The following is a 15,165-nucleotide window of genomic DNA, read 5'->3' on the forward strand; positions in this document are numbered from 1 at the left end:
GCCCGAGGTTTGTAAGATCCCGCCTGAGGCCAACGGAGAATGCAGTTCTGTGTGTCTCGCCCACCCCGATTCCGGAGCAGGTGTGCCAGTAAAATTCCGACCTCTAACTCAGTTTTGGAGGGTGGCAGACGCAGGAGAATTGCCCAGTGGAAGTTGAAACTTCCTGGGCAACCCCTGTGGAATCCTTGCATTGGGATTTCCGGGGTGGGGGGGTTCCCCCAGTGCATCTTCCAGCGTACCTCCTGGGTACGACCATCCGGAGACCAGAGGATCTGGGCCATTGTTTAATTTTCTGGAGCATTGCATCAGGAATTCATTAAAGATTAAGCTCCACCTTTTTCCATCAGAAGAATTGAAAACACACTTTGTGAAATAAACATGTTCCTGTATAAAAAAGTGTTTACATTGCACAGTACAATCTCAACTCTCCTACATGACAATCTGTACAATTCAGAAACTGTTTTAAAAAAACTGCCGCAGGCACAATAAAACTGGCAACCTTAAAACAGTCCTAAGTTAAACTCTTCAAATGGCCATAGCTTTATAGTGACTAAAGATTAATTTCCTTTTTATTATGTTGGATTCCAGAATTTTAATGAGGTTTTGGATCACATATTCGAATTCCAATATGTTTGTCTGTGAAATGTGACAACCTCACCTATGACATCTGAAAAGTAATTACAATGAGAGAACATTGGAACATAAGCTTGCTTTAAGATCCAGGAACACCCAATATTTCATCAGTTGTAATCTTTAAGCACAAAGATTTTAAAAAATGAAGAACACAAAAATGCATTGTTGCTCTAGATTTAGACTTCAAAAGAGAGACATGAGCATAATTTATTTCATGGAGGGTTTGGGGGAAGACATCACTGGAGATTTAGATTTTTGACATTTTGTAATGCAGTTTTTCAACGATCTGCTTTTTAACCCCAAATTGAAGGTGAGTGAAATGCATTCAGCTGAGTCTGCCAACAACACAATATCATCCATACTCAGGCACATATTTGAAAAAGGCCCAGAAATGGTGCTCCAAGACTATTTATTATAATAGTATTGATGAAAACTAGGAACAGTTGCTGTGAACAATCTTGCCTCCCTTCTCTTTGCAGAGAGATGGGTTCACTCAGTCTCTGCCCTATCCTAATAAGGATCTTACAGCTGCGACAAACCCACTAGATATATTTCTACGCTGTGGCTAGATATTCCCCAGAATCATAGGGAAGTCCGTTTCAACCTTGCCTTATCTCCTGTGCTATGAATTGTTATGATTGCTTGAAGTTCGGCATTCTTATGTTTGTCTTGAGGAATGCGAGACAAAAGCTTTGGTAACGTATCTCTCTTTGCAGCAATATTCAAGTTCTGCACTACCAAGCAGCTGAAATGTATTCAGCTGTCTTCCAAGATGGAGCTTCAGTGATCTCCCTTGTGTAACAGTGGTGACAACGTGGGAGATGCTGCAAATAGCACTTGCTCCGGCCTGGAGGTTTGTCACCGTGGTAACCTTCATTCAATGGGTCAGAGGCGATTTTTCCAAAAGATTTCTAAGTGTCGAATTCATAGACTGGAGTAAATCCCGCTGGTTTTTTAGCGGGACTTTCAAAATGAACTTCCCACACTCTGTGCACTGCAGAGTGCACTGGCATGAATCCCGTTAAAAATCAGTGGGTGGGGCCTATTCCCACTGGAGAGGCGGCAGCATAGCACTGAGCGGGCCATTGCGCATGTGGCGATCTGTCAGCACTGAGATTGGTGCATGCGCAGTGGCCCCTGTCTGCCAGCCTCCCAATCGCTGGCCAGCCCCGTGACCCCTGCATTGCCAGCCTTCCCACCCCCGCACCTCCCACAGCCTGATCGCTGGCCCCCCAAACATGCCCGGGCCAGCCTCGATTCCCCCCACAGCCCCAATCTCCTGATCCATCCCCCACTGATTCCACCCCCCCACCAGCAGCCCTGACCCCTCTGCAGCCCTGCAACCCCCCCCCCGCCACCACTCGATGGCTAGCCCCGATTGCTGGCCTCCCTCGCTCTGTCACTCATCCTGAGTGCAGAGTGGCAATAGGACTGCTCACCCCCACCGATTGCCCCCAGAGGCCCCATCCCCATCTGGGCCCAACATTAGTCCCCACCCCTTTGGCACTGCTCCATGCCCAGTGGGAAGTGCCAAGATGCCCCCTGGGCATTGGCACTTGGCTCTTTGGACAGTACCAGGGGATCCAGGCTGGCACTGCCAAGGTGGCAATGCCCAGGGGGCACACACCCAACACCTGACCCTCTGGTGGGCCTCAATTGCCCCCCCCCCCAGAGTTTTCCTTCTCAGTATTATATATCATTGTTGAAAGTTATAAAATATTTGCCTCAGTGTCTACTACTGCCTCTCTACCATCCAATGTTTTAACCTATTTTCCCAATCCACTTTAGCCAACTCTGTCTTCATACATTTGTAATTACCTTTAATTAAGCTTAAGACACTCGTCTTAGACCCACTTTCTCACTCTTAGCCAGATAGTGAAATTACATCAGGTTATGATCACTGTTGCCCAGAGGCTCCTTGACTATGAGATCATTAACTAATACTGTCTTATTATACATTACTAAGTCTGAAATAACCTGCTTGCCAGTTGACGCTAGAATGTATAGCTCTAAGAAATTGTCCCAAATATACGCTATGATCTCATCTTTCAGGCTACCTATGCCAATTTGATTCATCCAATCTGCATGAAGATTAAAATTGCTTGCAGTACCTTTCCTACCAACTCTATTTTTTCATCATGAATACTCTGTCTTCAGTTTTATTCTTTCAAATTTCACTGCTCACTCATTGCTCCCTCTCTGGTTTGCTCTTAAAACTCACCACTGTATTTTTGTGTCACTTTACATATTAACAATAATTTTAAAGTATATTTATTTGTAACAAAAATATAAATATGTATAGCAGGGATATATTTTAATAGTTGAATTATCTTTGTTCAGTTCCAATGTCAGCAAATTTTAATCCAGTTCTTTTCCCTTTTTTAAAGGAATTGATGAATGCAAGTTAACTATAATTGCTGAAATTAAAGATACATTTTAATAAACCTTTTAACTTCTGATCCATTTAAAAAATAATTGATTGGAAAGTGCACCTGGTCCATCAAGCCTCATATTCATGTTTTCTAGTTCTGGGTGCACCTTGTAAGTTAAGTAACAAGCTTTTTAAGAGCACAATAATGTTTACATTTACATAGTTTCTTACCAATTCCTCTACACCTCTGTCCCATCTCTAAAGAGGCACTGCAGCTACTTGCCAAGACTCCTCCAGCCACACCTTCCAAATCGGTGACTTCTTCCATCTCGAAGGACAAGAGCAGCAGATGCTTGGGGACGCTATCGCCTGCAGATTCCCCTCCAGGCCACATATCATCCTGACTTGGACCTATGTCGTTGTTCCTTTACTGTGGCTGGGTCAAAATCGTGGAAACATGGTGTCGGCACTGCAGTTCAAGAAGGTAGCTGACTGCCACCTGCTCAAGGGCAATTAGGGATGGGGAACAAATGTTGGTCTTGCCAACAATGTCCACATTCCAAGAACAAATAAAAGAAGACATCCCAGGACGTTTTATAACCATTGAATTATTTCTGAAGTGCTGTCACTGCTGCCATGTAAATGTTTTGTTTACATAATCAATATTGCTGAAAGCTCATCATGGTATAAACAAGTTCAGTTCCACGAGTGTTTCCTGGAGCTTTACGTATCAAGCTCATCCTTGTCAGTCTGAGAGTGATCTTAGGATTGAGTTATAAATGGCTAAAATAACTTGCTTCAACTTGAGATGAAGAACACATTACTCTGCACATACTATGATGGGAAAGGGGTCAATCTGCAGGAAGGAAGTTCTTCTGTCAACATCACTCTTACTGCTAAAGGGAAATCTCTCACATAATAAGGGGGAACAGCATGGACATGATGGCAGACAATAGAACTTGAAGGAATTGATAATATCTCAGGAAGAATAGTTCTGCAGGTAGCCGAGCTAGGATGAGTACGGAGAGTTTGGAGGGATGGTAAGTACTGTCCCACGTTATGAATGTTCTCACTGGTACTATGCAGATTTTGGTTTTGTATAGATTTATGATCTGCTTTAACTCACTCAAGAAATAGTTACAAATACAAAAGTAATGAGGGGTAACATAGTGTTAACTTATTGAACTAGTTATCCATGGAGCCAAGCTATTGCTCCAGAGACATCTCATCATTGCAGCTCTGGTATTTAAGTTCAGGAAATTAAATAAACTGGGGAGCTCTGAGGAAAAGAGTGTGGATCTTAAGGAGTTTGAGGCTGAAACAACACAGAGACCGGAGCTGGAAGTAAGGAATATGAACCTAAAGGAGTTTACTGGGGAGCAGCACATGGACCAAAGGCAGAGATAAGGACCATGGACGGAATGGAGTAGTAGCAGCAGAGTGACCGGAGCCCAGAGGGAGTGTGAGCATGAGATGTGAGCCAAAAGGAACGTGAAAGTGGAATCAGTAAAAGGAAAGGAACAGAATGCTGGTGAGGTTCCTTTTATTGGTCTGTTAAGTTTAGTCAATCTATTAAATAGATGGATGGTAGAGCACCTCAATCCTGTCAGATGTACATAGTGTGCCGTGTGGAAACTCCAGGATACCTCCCGTCACAACCACAAGTGCAGGAAGTGCTGTCATCTGGAGGATCTCTCGCTCCGGTTTCAGAGCTGCAGCTTGTCTCACTGTGGTACATCTGCAAGGCTGTTAGCTACATGGACAACACGTTTCAAGAAGTGGTGACTCAATAGTTTAAGAATGAGAGAGGGAATGGGTGACTGTCAGGAAATCCAGACAGGCAGTGAGGTGGCTCTTTCAGTTCATCTCGCTCTCCAACCAATGTTCAACTCAAAAGAATACAGTCAGATCCAAGTCCACAGCATCATGGGCGGGTCAGTTCTGCAGGGGGCGTGGAGGAGGAGAGTCAGGAAAACAATAGTGATAGGAGATTCGCTGGTTAGGAGAAAAGACAGACATTTCTGCAGCCACAATATTATGTTGCCTCCCAGTTCCAGGGTCAAGGATGTCACTAAGTGGCTGCAGAATATTCTGAGAGGGATGGGTAAGCAGCTAGCAGCCATGGTCCAAATTGTTCCAATGATATAGATAGAGAGAGGAATTAGGTCCTACCGGCAGATTTTAGGAAGCTAGGAAATAAATTAAAATGCAAGTGTCAAAGTTAGACATCTCAAGATTACGCCTAATATTATGCATAATGTGTGCAGAAATAAGAGGTAGTACAGCTGAATATGTGGCTGGTGAGAGGACTTTAGAATTATATCATGACTATTACTAAAATGTGGTTTAAGAAGGGCAGGATTGGCAGCTTATTATTAGTGGTTACAGGATTATCAGACAGGATAGAAAAGGGAGAAGAAAAGGAGAGGACACAATATTGGTCAAAGAAGCAATTACAGCTGTGAAGAGGGATGGTATGTATGAAATGGAGTCAAATGGGACCATATGCATTGAACTGAGGAAGCAATCACACTGCTGGAAGTATACTATAGACTCCTCGAGGTGATAGAAGAGCAAATATATCAGCATATTACTGGGAAGTGTGGAAACAATAGGGGAATAATAGTAGGGGCTTTCAATTACCCTAATATTAACTGGGATAAATTCAGTGCAAAAGATAGCGAGAATGTTGAATTGTTGACATGCTTTCAAGATTTTTTTTAGCCAGTATGTAGCAAGCCAAACATGAGGTGGGACAGTTCCGGACTTAACTTTAGGAAATGAATCTGGGCAGGTGCAAGGTGTATAAGTGAGAGAATATTTTAGTAACAGTTATCATAATTCAGTTGTGATGTGAAGTTGCCGGTGTTGAACTGACGTGGACACAGTAAGAAGTCTCACACACCAGGTTAAAGTCCAACAGATTTATTTGGTACCACAAGCTTTTGGAAAGCTGCTCCTTTGTCAGGTGAGTGGAGAGTTGGGTTCACAAACAAGGCATATGTAGCCCATAATTCAGTTGGATTGAGAGTAATTATGAGAAAGATAAAAATAGTCCAAGAGTTAAATTTTAAACTAGAGGAAGGCTAATTTTACTAAGCTGAGATGAGATTTGGCAAAAATGGACTGGAAACATCTACCTGAAGGTAAATCAGTGAGGGAGCAGTGGGAAACATTCAAGGAGGAGATGAAGAGAGTTCAAATATGTTGAGAACAATATGTTCCCACAAAGTAAAAGGTGGCTCCTGTAAATCTAAACTTGTCTGGCTGAAAAAGAGCAAACAGAGTAGGAGGAGGCAAAAAAAGCCAATGACAGATGTCAACAGCTCAATATTACAGAGCGCTTAGCCTAGAGGAACTTAGAAAGTGCAGGAGCGATATTAAAAAGGTAGTGAGGAGAGCAAAAACTAAGCATGAAATAAACATTGAGGAGAGCAAAAACTAAGCATAAATTAAACATTAACAAGTAAAATTAAGGAAAATCCAAAGATATTTTAGAAATACATAAAGAACAAAGGAATAACAAAAGAAAGAATTAGACCAATTGGAGACTTTGGCCAGACCTTTCTGGCCATTCACACTGGCGTGACTTTCTGGTCCTGCCAATGGCACACCTTCACCATGGGTTTTATGGCGGCAAGGGGTACATTCAATGGGAAACCCTACTGACAAGGGCAAGACCAGAAGATCCTTCCACCAGGCAATGGTGGGCCACCTCCCACCACAGCGTAACACGAGGCAGATTGTGTGGTAAATCCCACCCTGTAATTTGTAAGGTAACTTGTACATGGAAATGGAAGATATGGCCCTGGTTCTTAATGAATGCTTTGCATCTGTTTCCACAATAGAAGGGCAAAGCAGATACTGTGGTTAAAGAGGAGTAGGATTGTGAAATACTGGACGCGATAAACATAGTGAGGGAGGAAATATTAAGGTATTCAACATCCTTGAAAGTGGTTAAGTCACCAGGCTCTGATGAATTGTGGCTACTAAAGGAAGCAAGGGAAGAAATAACAGAGGCTTTCTCCATCACTTACTGAATTCTTTCTGTCTACTGGAAAGGACGGTAAAAATTGTACAGTTGTTTAAAAAGAGAGGAAGGGATAGAATGAATAATTATAGACCAGTCAACCTAACTTTAGTAGTGAATATGTTATTGGAAAAATTCTGAGAGAGTATTGAAAAAGACACAGATTAATCAAGGACACTCAGCATGGCTTTATGGGAAGGGCTGATGAACCTGATTGAATCTTTTGAGGAGGTAACAGGGAGAATGGATGAGGGTAGCACATTGGATGTGTATACATAGTTTTTAGAAAGGCTTTTCAGTGCCATAGGGCAAACTGGTCAGAAAATTAATGGCCATGGGATTTAAGTGACAAGTTGGATCCAAAATTGGCTCGGAAGCAATAGTCACCGGGTGTTTCTTGAAGGCTGTTTCCAGGGAGATTCCACATGGCTCAGCACTTTGTCACTTGCTGTTCATACGTATCAATTAAATTTTAATGTAGAAGGCATGATTAAGGAGTTTGCAGATCACATGAAAATTGGTTGATAGTCAGGAAGAAACTTGTAAATGGAAGAAAATATCAATGGACTGGACAGGCAGAAAATGGCTAATGGAATTCAATCCAGAGAACTATAGGCAATGAATCTGGGGCAGACAAAGCAGACAAAGGAATGTACAACAAATGGTAGGATTCTGAGAAGTGTAGAGGAACAGATCTTGGTGTGCGTGTCCACAGATCCCTGAAGGCAGCAGGGTGAAAAGGTGGTCAAGAAGGCATCCAGATTACTTTATTTTATTGGTTGAGGCTGAGAATAGAAGAGCTGGGAGGTTATGCTGGAATTGTATAAAATACTATCAGTCTGCAGTTAGCGTAATCCGGACAACTCTAGCCACTGCATTATGGAAAGGATATGATTGAGAGAATTCAGTGTAAATTTACAAAGGTGCTGCCAAGTGCGAGGATATAGTGGACTGGTTGGGTTTGTTTTCTTGGAAACAAAAGAGGCTGAGGGGAGATTGAACTGAGGTGTATATGATTATGAAGGGCAAAGATAGTGTGGATAGGAAGGGCCTGTTTCCATTTGCAGAGAGGTCAATAACCATGGGAAATAGTTCTAAAGTAATTGGTAGAAGGATTAGGGAGAGTTGTGGAGTACTTTATTTTTCATCCAGAGGATGTTGGGAGTCAGGAACTCATTGCCTGAAAGGGCGATAAAGGCAGAAATCCTCAGCATGTTAAAAAAAAATGCACATGAGGTGCCATAACCAACAGGGCTACAGGACAAAAGCAGTAAAGTGATATGAGGTCAGATAGCTTTTTTGCAGCTAGCATGGATACGATGGGTCAAATGGTCACCTGCTCTGCTGCAACTTTATGAACTGGATTTAACGGGGCACTGTGGTCCCTGCCCCCTAGCTAAAATGTCTGGAGGGATGGCTGCCCTTCGTTCAGTTAATGATGCCAGAAGTGTTCATTGGCCTCAGGCAGGCCTTCCACACATTGAAGGGGGTTGGTAGGGGGGTGTGGGGGTGTGGATCATGCCTTCAGGACCTCCTAGTCAATTGGATGGCCAGCATCTCTACAGTCCAGCAACACTGCTGGAAATGGTGGCCACTCCTGGGACTGCATCCAGATCCAGACATTGAGGAGCCAGGAACCAGAACCATATGTGAGGTAAGTATTGGGAACGTTTATCACAAGGACCAGGCTGGCAGGCCTCAACAAAGGGCATGACGTGGGGTTGGGGGTTAAAATTGATAAGCCGGGGGAGGAGGGTAGGTTAAAGGGGGGGGTGGTGGACCAACATATGGAAGGCACCTTTGATGGGCCCAGAGGGCTTATAAAAGGGATCCCCACCACTTTGCTCTCCCCAACCCCATGAAATTAAAGCTGCCAGGCTTCACATATGACGTGGGCCTTAATTGGCCATTCAAGGGCCTCAGTTGACCCAAGGGTGGGCATGCCCCCAATGACTCCCCCGCCACACTTATAATTGCAGAGGATCCAGGGGCAACGCGTAGCTTGTGAGCAGAGTAAGATTGGATTTCATGTGCCCCTCGCTTTCACACCAGCCAAGGGGGAGTGTAAAATCCAGTCCTGTGCTTCTTTGAATCACAAATGATAAATTTCAAGGCCCTTGTAGTTACCAGCTGCTTTAAACTGACATAGACACTTCTATTGATAGTAAATTGTTTTTTGTAAATCAGGTTTAATTTTCTGCTAAAGTTACTAAAGAACAGGAAAAATGAAATTGTAATTTTCTACTAGACCAAGTTGATTATGCAATCCTTTAATACACAGACATTTTGGATCATGGGCGGGGGGCTATGGTTAGAAGCAGATTTACACCAGTACATTTCCAAATATATTTGATTCTAGTTCTGTTTTTAAAGTATTCTGGTCATCTGTTCAAAATGATGCCAATGGTTTAAGAATTAGTGTTTTAGTGAGTGGTGTTGGTTTGTATATCCTGACATTCGGCTGGGATGTAACTGATGCCTGGTAACCCAGCACTGATCACACTCACAACCTCTGTATCAACTGATCAGAATCAAGCGGTGCCACCAGAGGCAAATGTCCCAAATTAAAAGTGCCTTTTGACTCTTCTGTTCTCTGTCATCCATCTTGAACCCTAAGTTGAAAAATTCTGTTCAGCATAGCAGCAAATTTCTGAAACCTTCGAAGCAGGGAAATGTTGTTTATGTATGACTGAGGGATGGACCAAGGGCTATTCATTGCTGTTGGTGGTTATAAAACAAGCTACTTAGCAAACAGCTGATTTCAAAAAAACTTACTGGCATTTTGCAGAAAGCAATTTTGAAAATGCATTAATAATAGTTTACCAAAAATGTCTTACATTGATTACCAGGAATTGTCTAACTTAAATCAAATGCTAATTTCTGAAAGAGTGTATAAGTGCTGTGTCATTCTGATTAAATAGGGTCACTTAACTGTTAGTCAAAGCCAAAATGAACAATCACTCATTGTCACCCAATATTGATTTTCTTTCCCAAAATGCTGCCTCACACATCACTAGCTTCCAAGAACATCTTCCCTTTCCCTCCCCATTTCCCCAGTGTTTGTCCTGCTCTCCACATAGCCCTGTGCTGCAGTTCCACAGGGCCAGCAGCCCCAGGTGCCTTTCCCAACTCACCCTCCCTCAGACATGAGCCTAGGCTGAGTATCAACATGTCATCTGACTATGACAAACACGTGTACCCTCCTAATGTCATGTATGCCTTTCCAGCAGCAGACTCTGAATGCTGATCAGGTGTTAGTTCCTCATCCCAGGAACATTCCTCATCCCTTACTCATCCCCGGAACATTTGGTAATGGAAAGCCTTCCCAATATGTACAGCAGATTCATTTCACCGACATAGCCATTGAAAGAACTGCAAGGTCAATTCTGTGCTTTCAGTTGGAAAAGTGAGATCTGGGAGTAGCCCTAACATTTGCACTTTCTATACTTCAAGACACATTTGTATCTTCATAACTTGAAAATGACCAGATTACAACTGACAGAAACACAACCTCTATAAAGTTCCTATTACAAATCACATTTTAGTCTTATTATGACATATATAAAGAAAATTTACCTGAAAAGGAATCTCAAGAGTGTGAGATCTGACCTCAGCTTTATCTAGCATTTCAAGTTACACAATTTAAAATTAAATGTTTAAAAAAGCAGAGACGGAAATAAAGAATGGCGCATGTCATGAAAAAAGGAAACCAAGAGATTTTGGCCCGACATGCACAACTTGCTGCAGGAGCTGCTCATTATTATAACAAGCTTCAAGCAGCACTGATGTACACACCATGGGAAGGGCACAGGTCAACTCAGAAAACAATAGCGCAGCCACATAATGGAGTGGAGACTGAACATGAACAGGTTTCACTCCAACTTGCAGATTTCCTGAAGTTCATAGAAGCAGTTCATAGAATCCCTACAGTGCGGTAAGTGGCTATTTGGCCCATTGAGTCTGCACTAATTCTCTGACAGAGCATCTCACCTAGGCCCCCTCTCACGCAAACACGGGGACAATGTGCAAACTCCACACGATGTGGAGATGCCGGCGTTGGACTGGGGTAAACACAGTAAGAAGTCTAACAACATCAGGTTAACCTGTTGGACTTTAACCTGGTGTTGTTAGACTTCTTACTGTGTAAACTCCACACAGACAGTCACCCAAGGCCGGAATTGAACCCAGGTCCTGGCGCTGTGAGGCAGCAGTGCTAACCACTGTGCCAACATGCCGCCATTCAGCACCAATGTTGTACAAGATATGACATTTGTGACTCTTGATATTAAGTTGTGCCAAGTTGGTGTATAAACACTTAGCACATTGATATGACATTACTTTGTCTGCTAATCTCAATGAGTATTTACTTTTATAAGTTATTTTCTCTTGTAAAATAATTGATCAAGTGATTGTGTCTCAATATGTTGCACACTTGTAAGTTAATAATATACATCCTCATTCTCAGGTAATATCCTTCTTTATGATCAATGGCTATAGTTATAAACTCTATCCCACCCTCACCCCAACCCACCACCAATATAAAACTATTTCTAGCCAGAAAAATTTTTTTTTTAATATGAGACCAGCTGGAAGAAAAGGTTAAACTTCTCCTAAATTATACACAATTGTTTTTTGATCACTGAAAGTAATGATTCAGTGGCAAATAAGAGGAGTGTAATGACGGTGCAGTATTAATCTACTGTAAGGATGAACCATACACAAGGTTTAACTGGTAAAGTGTGGCTGAATTGCATAACTACCTCTGACAGGAACCGCATCATAAAAACATTTTTAATGTAATTGTAGTAATTAGAAAGCTTTGTTTCCACAGAAGTATCTATAATTTTGTTAATTAAAATCATTTAAATACAAAGAATGCTAAATTCATGCTGCCTGGTCATTTCAATGATTTCAGCATCCAGTCAATGTTAAAGATGCTGCTGACTGGCTGGATGCATCAATGGGGAGGCATATTGTGAGCACCAAGCACCAGTTAAGGCTAGGCTGTACAGCTTAAAGGGGAGATGAAGGTTGGCAGCAAACAAGTGCTTAAAGTTGTTCAAAAGGTGACCCTGGGAAACAGCAAAGAATGACACAATTTGGGAAAGAGTGGCCTTCAAGGCTTTAGAGGCTGCACCAGAGGCCACGGGGAGGTGGTGGAAAGGAGGAAAGATGTCCTGGTTCTGCAGGGGACCAGGACGCCTTCCAGACACACCATCAAAAGCAGATAGTTGTGGAGGTCAATGTCAGGCGTCAAACCCTGAGGTCCTGAATGCAGCTGAGTTCAGAAGTTCAACGATCTCATTCCAGTGGTCAACATCAGTGAATGCATCTTCAAATGCCAAATCATAGCAACTGCACTAGTAGCCTCAGAAACTGCTGAACTCAACACACACCCATTGTTCGCCTAACAACAATCAGTGTTAATCAGAGGACTTACCTAACATTCATGGCTTTACCACATCCTCACACACTTAGCAATGCTGCAAGTCTCACAGCTACATCTCAAGGCTTGCAAACATTGCCAGCTTTCCAACTATGGCGGCCACATCACTCAAACAGATTGCACCACACAGTCTGCCATATCTCCCTGTCTTCTACAGGAGAAGCTTGTACACAATTGGGGCCAGCAAGTGCCAAGCAGTGAGGAACAGGCACAGCTTGTACTGCTCTGCGTGATACCTGTTCATTTCCTCAGTCAGATTGCATTCCAAAGGGAAAGACAACTTTATCACGTCTGGGCACCCAAACGTTGGGCAAAATCAATTCCGATTTCTCAACCCAAATTCCGATTTCTCAACCCAAATTCCACTGTAGCGTTACATTGCAGCCCATTAAGCTGTCAAAATAGGATACTTCCACTTTCATTATCCATCTTCCACTCTAACAAGAATGAACTTAAAATGTACTCCAGCTTATGAAATTGCTCACTAAGTATAAACCTGTCGATGGGCTCAATTTGATAGGTATTTGTGCTAAATGACTATCACAGGTCATGGTCCTCATGTGTTATGACAGAATAATGGATGGGACGATAGTGTATCAGCAATCAAATGAATGGCAGAACATGCTGAAAACATAACATAGAATCATAGAATCCCTACAGCACAGGAGGAGGCCATTCGGTCCATCAAGTCTGCACCAACACAATCGCACCCAGGCCCTATCCCCGCAACCCCATGTATTTACCCTACTAATTCCCCCTAACACTAAGAGGCAACTTAGCATGGCCAATCAACATAACCCGCACATCTTTGGACTGTGGGAGGAAACCGGAGCACCCGGAGGAAATCGACACAGTCACGGGGAAAATGTGCAAACTCCACATAGACAGACCAGAACATCCCTAATGACTGTTAACCAGTGGCAGAGGGAAAGGTCACTTGAAAATCTATCCAATTATGTTTTTACGTTCATTTTTCTTCCGTAATTCTCTTGCTGCCTCCTCATTCATAAGGTGTTGACACTTCACTCGGGTGCCATTCAATGGTCCCTCTGTTACCCCAACCCAAGTGGTGATGAATTTTTGTGTAAATCATTACAGTGAGAATCAGAAGGTAAGAAATTCAAAGCCAACCCTGAGCTTTCCTCACTGGTGATGCCTGGATTACATTGTAAGGGGACAGAAATGCGTCCCTTTGCAGGTTGTCATACCTGGTAAAAGACAAATGATGTTCATAACTTTAAATGTGGACTGGACTCACAAAGAAGCTTCTGGAACTGCCTTTATTTACTTAGAAGTGGACACTGATGAACTGTTAAGGTGGCTGCCAAAGGAGACAGGTGACTTTTTCAACTTCAACCCACACAATCAAGCTTCCGGAAAGCTCCGATTTGAATCATACTGCATGGGTGCCTCCTCTTCGAACAGGTATCTGTGGAATTCACAAAGCATTCGCAGCTGAAATGGAAGAATCCGTAAAAGAAAGTCGTGGGACTGCTTAGAGTCAGTAGACTGGTTAGTATTTAAAAGCTCTGCGACCAGCCTGAACGAGTACGCCACCCACGATAGTAACTGACTTCATTAATAAGTGTATAGGAGTCTGTGTGCCAAAGAAGCAAATCCGTATGTTTTCCAACCGGAAACCATGGATGAACAGGTACATCCACTGCTTGCTGAAGTCCAGATCTGAGGTGTGCAAGTCAGGAGACCCTGACCTATACAAGAAAGCCAGATATGATCTACGGAAATGCCAAAAGGCAGTACTGGACCAAGCTAGAGTCCCAGGCCAGCCATACGGACCCCCGTTGACTATGGCAAGAGCAAGACATAACAGGCCACAAGATGAAGGCATGTAAAATCGCAGGCACACCTTTTTGATGAGTTCAACGCATTCTATGCACGTTTTGAGCTTAAGGTCAGCGAGAGCTCGCCCTCCACACTGGAAGCCTTGAATGAACCTGTATCCGAGGTCACTATTGGAGCTGTCAGAGCAGCCTTCTCGAAAGTCAACCCATGGAAAGCGACTGGCCCGGATGGGGTACCCGGACGAGCGCTCAGATCCTGCGTGAACCAGCTGGCGGGGGTATTCGCAGACATCTTCAACCTCTCTTTACCACAATCTAAGATCCCTACCTGATTCAAGAAAACAACCATCACCCTGGTACCAAAGAAAAGCCAGGCAGTGTGCCTTAAGGACTATCATCTGGTGGCTCTGACATCCATCATAATGAAGTGCTTTGAAAAGTTAGGCATGGCACAAATCAATTCCTGCCTCCCAGACTGCCTGGATCCACTATAGTTCACCTATCGCCGCAACAGGTCCACAGCAAACGCCATCTCCCTGGCCGTGCACTCAACCCTGGAACACCGAGATAACAAAGAATCTATGTCAGACTCCTATTCATAGACTAGAGCTCAGCCTTTAACACCATTATTCCTATGAGACTCATCTCCAAACTTCATGGCCTGGGGCTCAGCTCCTCCCGCTGCAACTGGATCCTAGACTTCCTAACCTACAAACTGCAGTCAGTAAGGCCGCCTCCTCCATGATCATCCTCAACACCAGTGCTCCGCAAGGCTGTGTCCTCAATCCCTTACTATACTTATTCATCTCTGACTGTATGGCCAAATTCCCCTCCAACTTGATTTTCAAGTTTGCTGATGACATCACCGTTGTGGGTCGGATCT

At 43.3% G+C, this 15,165-nt stretch overlaps 1 protein-coding gene across 1 annotated transcript in view; it reads right to left on the reverse strand.

The window, feature by feature from the left end:
- The window catches only part of ntrk2a (neurotrophic tyrosine kinase, receptor, type 2a), a 195,497-nt gene that overhangs the window by 78,733 nt on the left and 101,599 nt on the right, over nucleotides 1-15,165 (reverse strand). The gene's annotated exons all lie outside the window — the stretch shown is intronic.

This window comes from Mustelus asterias, chromosome 6, assembly GCF_964213995.1.
Source record: "Mustelus asterias chromosome 6, sMusAst1.hap1.1, whole genome shotgun sequence".
Lineage (NCBI taxonomy): Eukaryota > Metazoa > Chordata > Chondrichthyes > Carcharhiniformes > Triakidae > Mustelus > Mustelus asterias.